General features: G+C 37.0%; 1 pseudogene; it reads left to right on the forward strand.

Moving 5' to 3' along the window:
• Window positions 1-9,467: 9,467 nt before the first annotated feature.
• LOC110314645 lies at window positions 9,468-10,030 on the forward strand (annotated as a pseudogene).
• The last annotated feature ends 5 nt before the right edge of the window (window positions 10,031-10,035 follow it).

The following is a 10,035-nucleotide window of genomic DNA, read 5'->3' on the forward strand; positions in this document are numbered from 1 at the left end:
GATACCAGGTACCAAAGTTAAATCAGGAACAGATGAGCAATCTAAACAGCCCCACATGCCCTAAATAATTAGAAGCAGCCATTAATTGTCTCCCAACCACAAAAAGCCCAAGTCCAGATGGATTTAGTGCAGAGTTCTATCAGACCTTCTAAGAAGACCTAATTCCAATTCTCCTCAAACTATTTCACAAAATAGAAACAAAAGGTACTCTACCCAATTCATTCTATGAATCCACAATTACTCTAATACCTAAACCACACAGAGACCCAACAAAAAAAGAGAACTTCAGAACTATTTCCCTTATGAATATTGATGCAAAAATACTCAATAAAATTCTTGCAAACTGAATCCAAGAACACACCAAAATAATCAGTCATCATATTCAAGGAGGTTTCATCTCAGGCATGCAGGGTAAGTTTAATATACGGAAATCAATCAACATAATCCTCTCTATAAAACAACTTATAGACAAAAACCACATGATCATCTCGTTAGATGCTGAGAAAGCATTTGGCAAAATCCAACACCCATTCATGATAAAAGTCTTGGAACGATCAGGAATTCAAGGCCCATACCTAATCATAATAAAAACAATCTACAGCAAAACCATTAGCCAACATCAAACTCAATGGAGAGAAACTTGAAGCAATCACACTAAGATCAGGGACAAGACAAGGCTGCCCACTATCTCCCTACCTATTCAATATAGTAATTGAAGTCCTAGCCAGAGCATTTAGACAACAAAAGGAGATCAGTGGAATACAAATTGGAAAGGAAGAAGTCAAAATATCACTATTTGCAGATGATATGATAGTATATATAAGTGACCCAAAAAAATTACACCAGAGAACTCCTAAACCTGATAAACAGCTTCAGTACAGTAGCTGGATATATAATTAACTGAAACAAATCAGTGGCCTTTCTCTACACAAAGGATAAACAGGCTGAGAAAGAAATTAGGGAAACAACACCCTTCACTATAGTCACAAATAATATAAAAAACCTTGGTTTGACTCTAACTAAGGAAGTTAAAGATCTATATGATAAAAATTTCAAGTCTCTGAAGTAAGAAATTGAAGATCTCAGAAGTTAGAAACATATCCCATGCTCCTAGGAAAAATGGCCATCTTGCCGAAAGCAATCTACAGATTCAATGCCATCCCCATCAAAATTACAACTCAATTCTTCACAGAGGTAGAAAGGGTAATTTGCAAATTCAAAAAACTTAACGAATAACAAAAAGAACAATAACAAAAAACTTAGGATAGCAAAAATTATTCTCAGCAATATAAAAATCTCTGGTAGAATCATCATCCCTAACCTCAAGCTGTACTACGGTGCAATTGTGACAAAAACTGCATGGTACTGGTACAGTGACAAATACGTAGATCAATGGAATAAATTTAAGACCCAGAAGTGAACCCACACCCCTATGGTCACTTGATCTTTGACAAGGTAGCTAAAGCCATCCATGGGAAAAAAGACAGTATTTTCAACAAATGGTGCTGGGTGAACTGGTGATTAGCATGTAGAAGAATGAGAATAGATCCATCCTTACCTCCTTGTACTAAGATCAAGTCTAAGTGGATCAAGGAACTCCACATAAAACCAGAGACACTGAAACTTATAGAGGAAAAATTGGGGAAGAGCCTTGAAGATATGGGCACAAGGAAAAGATTCCTGAACAGAACACCACCAATGGCTTGTTCTGTAAGATCAAGAATTGACAAATGGGACCTAATAAAATTGTAAAGCTTCTGTAAGGGAAAGGACACTGTCAATAAGACCAAATGGCCACCAACAGATTGGGAAAAAAATCTTTACCAATCCTAAATCTGATAGGGGGCTAATATCCAATATATATAAAGAACTCAAGAAGTTGGATTCCAGAAAACCAAATAACCCTATTAAAAATGAGGTACAGAGATAAACAAAGAATTATCAACTGAGTAATACTGAATGGCCGAGTAGCACCTAAAAACAAAACAAAACAAAACAAAACAAAACAAAACAAAACAAACAAACCAAAAAAAACCCCAAAAAACCTCAACTTCTTTAGTCATTAGGGAAATACAAATCAAAGAAACCCTGAGATTCCACATCACACCAGTCAGAATGGCTAAGATAAAAAATTCAGTGACAGAAGATGCTGGCATGGATGTGGAGAAAGAGGAACACTTCTCCATTGCTGGTGGGATTGCAAGCTTGTACAAACACTCTGGAAATCATTTTGGCAGTTCCTCAGAATATTAGACATAGTAATACCGAAAAATCCAGCAATAACTCCCCTGGGCATATATCCAGAAGATGTCCCAACTTGTAATAAGGACACATGCTCCACTATCTTCATAGCAGCCTTAGTTATAATAGGCAGAAGCTGGAAAGAACCCAGATGTCCCTCAACAGAAGAGTAGATACAGAAAATGTTGTACATTTAAACTATAGAGTACTACTCAGCTATTAAAAACAATGAATTTATGAAATTCTTAGGCAAATGAATGGATCTGGAGGATATCTTTCAGAGTGAACTAACCAAATCACAAAAGAAGTCACTTGATATTCACTCACAGATAAAGGGACATTAGACAAGAAACTTAGACTACCCAAGATACAATTTGCAAAACACATGAAAGTCAAGAAGAAGGAAGAACAAAGTGTGGGTACTTCGTTCCTTCGTAGAATGGGGAGCAAAATACCCATGGAGGAGTTACAGAGACAAAGTTAGAGCAAAGCCTGAAGGAATGACCATCAAGAGACTATCCCACTTGGGGATCTACCCCATAAACCACCACCAAACCCAGTCACTAGGCAGAAGCCAACAAGAGACTGCTGACTGGAACCTGATAAAACTGTCTCCTGTGAGGCTCTGCCAGTGCCTGGCAAATACAGAAGTGGATGCTCACAGTCATCCATTGGATGGAGCACAAGGTCCCCAATGAAGGAGCCAGAGAAATATCCAGGGGGCATAAAGGGACTGAAGCCCCTTAGGAGCAACATCAATATGAACTAACCAGTACCCCCAGAGCTCCTTGGATCTATACCACCAATCAAAGAAAACACATGGTGGAACTTGTGGCTCTAGCTATATATGTAGCAAAGGATGGCATAGTCGGTCATCAATGCGAGGAGAGACCCTTAGTCCTGTGATGGTTCTATGCCCAAGTATAGGGGAATGCCAGGACTGGGGATGGGAGTGGGTGGGTTGTGGAGCAGGGGAAGGAGAATGAGATAGAGGATTTTCAGAGGGAAAATCTAGGAAAGATATAACATTTGCAATTTAAATAAAAAAAATAAAAAATATCCTAATGACATAGATGATTTTCTAGACAGGTACCCACTTACCAGAATTAATCCAAAATCAGTACAACTATTTCCATAGCCCTATAATACCTAAAAAAATCATCAACATTATGTACCATGTTAGCAAACTAAAAGAACAAAACCACATGGTCATCAATTAGATGCTACTCTGACAAACTCCAACACCCTTCATGCTAAATATTTTAGAGATATCAGAGATACAAGGCACATTGCTATATATAATCAAAGTAAGCCAATAGCTAACATCAAACTGAATGTAGAGAAACTAAAGCAATTCCATTAAAATCAGAGACAAGAAACAGCTGCCCAATCTTTTCTTACTTATTCAATACAGTACTTGAAATTCTATCCAGAAAAATAAGACAACTAACTGAGGTCTAGGGGATACAAATTGGAGAGGAAGAAGTCAAATTACTGCTATTTACAGATGACATAATAGTATACATAAGTGAATCCAAAAATTCTATCAGAGAACTCCTACACCTAAGAAACACTTGCTGACAGGAGCTGCATACGGCTGATCTATGAGAGCTTCTCCCAGCACCTGACCAATACAGATGCAGATATTCACAGACTTCCATCTGGCTGAGTCCAGGAACTACAACCTTATAGCTATGGGAAGGACTGAAGAAGCTGAATGGAATAGCAACCCCATAGGAAGAACAGTATCAACTAACTGGATCACTCAGAGCTCCCAGGGACTAAACCACCAGTCAAAGAGTACACATGGAGTGACCCATGGCTCTAGATACATATGTAGCACAGAATGGCTTTATCTGACATCAATGGGAGGAGAGGTCCTTGGGCCTGTGGGGGCTTGATGCCCCAGCATAGGGGGATGCTAGAGTGGTGAGGAAGGAGTGTGTGAGTGGGTGGAGGATCAACCTCATAGAAGCAAAGGGGAGTGTGGAGAGGATGGATGGGATGGGCAGTTGTGGAGGGGTAACATGGAAGGGGATATCACTTGACATGTATATGAATTAAATAATAAAAAATAAACAGAGAAATAAAACCTACCAAAACTAAAACAAAACAAAAGCAGACTGTTTCATTTCCACTAAGAAACCCATATAACTATAACATCATTAGGGTTTTTGTGTCATTTTGGTCTTGTACATGGTTGTATATAGTTTACAGGTTTCTCAGCTGAGTAGGAATTTTGGCTGCCTTCTTCATTTTGAAGCTTGCATGGATCCCTTTGCTACCATGGAAGTTAGTCCTAAAAGAGGAGGCATTCAAGTCCATTTCAGCTCAAAGTTTTCTTGGCTATGTTTAAAGCTCATGATGTTTTTAGCATTGGGGTTTTAACTTTCACCTCTGGTGTAATCAAGTGTGCTTTTATATTTTTTTCTCTTAATCACACACACACAAAAATCTATGTTATAGGAATGGCTTGACATGATGAGACCAAAAGCAATGATAATGACTCGAGTGGAAACATGAAAGTACAGTTTGGAAAGAAAGGTTCTTCCAGTGTGTGTGTATGGTTGTGATCCCATGAAGATATTGTTTATACACATATATTTAATCCTGTTAATCTTACTCTTCTATAAAAAATTTAAATTAAATTATATGTTATCAAAGCCCTCTATAAAAAGTTATTGATGGTATATGAGTTGAAGCAATTTTCAAAAATAAATTTCATTGCAAATTTTCATATATGGATGATTATTTGATATTTACTTATTTTATTGGGATTGTACTTAATTGATGATTAATTTTGTCAGGAGTTGGACTGGAAGTGTGTGCACTTATGAAATGCTAGGTGAACAATATAGAAATATTCTTGTTAATCTTTATTATGTCAGCGAAGAATCTAATTATAATTATGATCATGGAGTGGTAAGACATATGAAGTATATATAAGATAAAATTAAGAGAAGATAATCATGTTTCATAGTTTATTGTGAAGAAACCAGTTATAAAAAACTAATGATTTTAAAAGCCTACCTTTTAGCCCAATATTAGTTCTATTGTTTTATATGAGATTTGTACATTGTGGTAAAGCATAACATAATCCATTCTTCAAGTATGAATACTTTTTAATGTTGATTACATGACTAAGTTACATTCTAAAATTATTTAAGATGAGTAGTGTTTCACTGGGTAGTGGTTTCTACTTAGGACACATATCTGTGAATATAACAAATAGAGACAATTAAATAGGAAATCAATGACATCATTTTCAAGGAAGTTATTTGCTTATCTTTTCAGGTAAAGAGGCATTGAAGATTCTTGGATAGTAATTTCTCTTCATTTTTTATGGACAAACAGCATTACATTTACCTGTATGGTACAGATTTCTGATGTTTATTATTGGAATCCCAAGTTTAATTGTCATTTCCATATATTCTTCTTTCATTTCTTCAGTAAGATTTGTTCCTTTTGCTACATTTTAAGGAGGAAAAGATAAATGTGATAGGCATGAGAACTTGCCTCAAGTGTTTATTCATCAATCTTTCCAAGGGAAAAACCTCCCTGCAAGCTCCAGCCTACTATGTTCATGCTAGTCATGAAAACCTAAACAAAATTGTGTCACAGTATAGAGAACACATCCAGAATTTATCAGTATATTCCTTTTTATGTTCCTAGTAAATTGACATCTTTCAATGTAATTTTTCTATATTTTTATTTTATCAACTATATATCAGTTAAACACCATTCAGGTCTTATCAATGTATTTCTATCAAATATCCAAAAGTCCAATATTAAGAGCATCAATGATACTTCTTTCTCTTATAAAGAATCTAACCCAAAATATATGTGATAGAAAACCAAAGATACAGTAATTCAGTGAAATGACCACTTAGAAAAAAATCATTCACAGATTTGCCTGTCAGATGTATCTGAATAATTTTCAAAGCATTACATACAATGTTGAGAATATTAAATTTTAGGAATATTAAATCAATTAGATGATATTACAGAAATGACCAAAGGAAAATATTAATAACTTTTGCATCTTTTTGTGGATATGAATTCTATTGAATGATGGTAAATATTTACTGCAAGAAGTTACATAAACCTTATTCGCATTAATGTGATAACAGAATTGATGGATAGTTGTCTGATGAAGTTGTGATAACCTCTATTTCTTGTTTTCAACAAAACATCTAACATTTAATTTTACCAGCAAAGTCCCAGGAGACTGATGCTCAGTTGAAAGCCTGGAAACTCAGAGAGACAGAAAGCACCCTGATGGTCTACTATCTCACCAAACATCACAAAAGTATCTCTCCTTTCCACAACATCACAAAAACCTTCACAAACTCACCACAAAATCTGCAAAAACTGAATGCATCTACCTTCTACTTCCTGTGAATCTCTCTATGTGTCTTCCAGGTCCCCTATCACCCTTCTTTTCTGTCTGTTTACCCCCTGTCACCTAGTAGCTTACACCACCTCTTGAAATAATGTTGACTTTATTTAATCCTGTTTATGATAAATAGAATTATCTTGAAGGTCCCATTCCACGGGCAAGCACCAATCCCTAACACTTTAAATGATTCTCTGTTATGATTTCAGACAGGAGCATGTTGACCTCTGAAAGTCTCCATACATTATTTCACCCAGAAAGATTCAGACACCCACAGCCAAATTTTGGATGGAGCTTGGGTACTCTTATAGAAGTAAATGGGAAAGGATTGCAGGCCCCAAAAGGGATAGAAATTCAACAGGAAGGTGAAAGAATCAACTAACCCAGATCCTTGGTGCTCTTAGAGTTGATCCAACCAAAGAACATAAGAGGACTGAATCTAGAACTCTCTGCTCATATGTAGCAGGTTTGTAGCTTCACTTTCTTGTGGGTCCTGAACAACAGGAACAGGGGCTATCCCAAACGCTGTTGCTAAATGTCAGATATATTCTACCAGTTGGGTTTCCTTGACTGGCCTCAGTAGGAAAGGAAACATCACAGTTTCATTTCCTAGCATCAAGCATCTAGCATCACAGATACTAGAACTGACAGGTTGGAATGGATACCCAGAAACATGGCACATTACACAATTACACTTGTCTATTAAAAACAATGACTTCATGAAATTCATAGGCAAATGGATGGGACTTGAAAATAAAATCCTGTGTTGAGGTAACTCAGTCACACACACACACACACACACACACACACACACACACAGAGAGAGAGAGAGAGAGAGAGAGAGAGAGAGAGAGAGAGAGAGAGAGAGAGAGAGAGAGAGAGACAGTATTCATTCACTGATAGGTGGTGGATGTTAGCCCAAAAGTTCAGAATACCTAAGATGCAATTCACAGACCATATGAAGCTCAAGAAGAAGGACGATCAAAATGTGGATTCTTCAGCAATTCTTAAAAGAGGGAACCAAATATTCACAGGAGGAAATATGGAGACAAATGTGGAACAGGGACTGAAAACCTTCCAGAGACTGTACCACTTGGGGATCTATCCCATATACAGTCACCAAACCCATACTCTACTGAGTGTGCCAACAAGTGCTTGCTGACAGGAGATTGATATAGCTGTCTCTTGAAAGGCTTTGCCAGAGAATCAGAAATACAGAGGTGGATGCTCACAGACAACCATTGGACTGAGCATAGGATCCTCAATGGAGGAGCTAGAGAAAGAACCTAAGGAGCTGAAGGAGTTTGCAGCCCCATGGGAAGAACAACAATATGAATCAACCAGTACCCCCAGAGCTTTCAGGGACTAAACAACCAACCAAAGCGTTCACATGGAGGGATCCATGGCTCCAGCTGCATATGTAGCAGAGTTTTTCCTTGTCTTGCATCAGTGGGAGGGGAGGCCCTTGATCCTGTGAAAGCTTGATGCCTCAGTGTAGTAGAATGACAGTGTGGGAAAACAGGAGTGGGTAGATGGGTGGGGTAGCTCCCTCTTAGAAGCAGGGGAGGGGGATGGGATAGAAGGTTCCTGAGGGGTGTGCCGAAAAGTGGAAAACAATTGAAGTGTAACTAATGAAAATATTCAATAAAAGAAAAAGAAAATAATGTGTTATTTATCATTTTTTGTTGTTGTTTTTTGAAAATTTTCCCTGACCAATTTTAATATTTTGTTCTTAATTAAGCTTTATGCCAATTCCCCTCCTGTTTCATTTATTTTAGATATTTTGTCTTTCTTGCTTCTATGAGCTACTTATAATTTAATGTAGTTGATAAGTTTTGCTAGGATTTGAAATTTCCATTAATGCCTCCAGTGACCAGTGATCTTTTCCAATTATCTAGCAGTTACTACTTTCTTGTTTGATGACTTTATTATATGAAAAATGAACTGGAGATTATAGAGTTAATCTATTTGCTTTCCTAGTTTCAAACTCCCAACATTGTGCAAAAAAGCAATGAAATAAATTATTATTGTCATGAAGTGCTTGAAACAATAGATAACACAAATATTTTAAACATTTGATCTAATATTATGGAATATCTGAATCCAGAAATATTTTGATACTTGATCCAAATGCTACTAACAAAATTAAGTAAATATTTTATACCTTTATATGAAACATATTTGGAAGTCATTTTTCTGATGGAGTCAACTAGGAAAATATTAAAACATGTAAATGGAAACAAATCAAGAGTACTTGTGAGAGTGGGTATTTATATATGAAATTGTCATTAGTTATGATTTAAGAAGCAATTTTTAGCTAGTATTAACAATTAGCCTATTTGACATTAACACATGAGTACATGAAATGAAAACTTTTCTGTTTTAGATTTCAATGCTGAATAATATCCACATGAGATGCTTCAGTTAAAAGTAAAAAACAAAATCTGAGTTTTGTTTTCTTGGGGTTCAGTGATTACAGGCCACTGTGAAACTAGCTTAGGGATCTGGTCCTCTGACTTAACAGTATATTCTCACAAGATTTGAAGTGAGGTTCCTATTGATGGGTAAATTCTGCCAGGTATTGAAATTATACCTATCCTTGATCTTGTTTCCATTTTGATATCTGTGGGTATGGATATCTGGGAAATGATGTTTTGCATTATTCAAGTGCCAGTAACCATCCTTAGGATCATTAACTTTGCATTCTTTGCCCATGGCATAAGCTGAGACAATGAGAAAAAAGAAACTTGTAATCTATTGTTACTTATATTATCTATTTTATTACTTTAGTCAAAAGGAAATAATGTAAAGAAGTGCATCCACGGTGTGTGCGCCTTCTCTCAGCTGGTCTGCCCGAGACCCCCTGAGCGTGAACCTTAGTTCCCCGCGCGGCGCCATTTCCACTCCGACAAGATGAAAGAAACGATCATGAACCAGGAGAAACTCGCCAAACTGCAGGCACAAGTGCGCATTGGTGGGAAAGGAACTGCTCGTAGAAAGAAGAAGGTGGTTCACAGAACAGCTACAGCAGACGATAAAAAACTGCAGTTCTCCTTAAAGAAGTTAGGGGTAAACAATATCTCTGGTATTGAAGAGGTGAACATGTTTACAAACCAAGGCACAGTGATACATTTTAACAACCCTAAAGTTCAAGCATCTCTGGCAGCAAACACCTTCACCATTACAGGCCACGCTGAGACAAAGCAGCTGACAGAAATGCTTCCCAGCATCCTAAACCAGCTTGGTGCAGACAGTCTGACTAGTTTAAGGAGACTGGCTGAAGCTCTGCCCAAACAATCTGTGGACGGAAAAGCACCACTTGCTACTGGAGAGGATGATGATGATGAAGTTCCAGATCTGGTGGAGAATTTTGATGAGGCTTCTAAGAATGAGGCAAA

This window comes from Mus pahari, unplaced genomic scaffold (assembly GCF_900095145.1).
Source record: "Mus pahari unplaced genomic scaffold, PAHARI_EIJ_v1.1 scaffold_7630_1, whole genome shotgun sequence".
In the NCBI taxonomy this organism is placed as follows: Eukaryota; Metazoa; Chordata; class Mammalia; order Rodentia; family Muridae; genus Mus; species Mus pahari.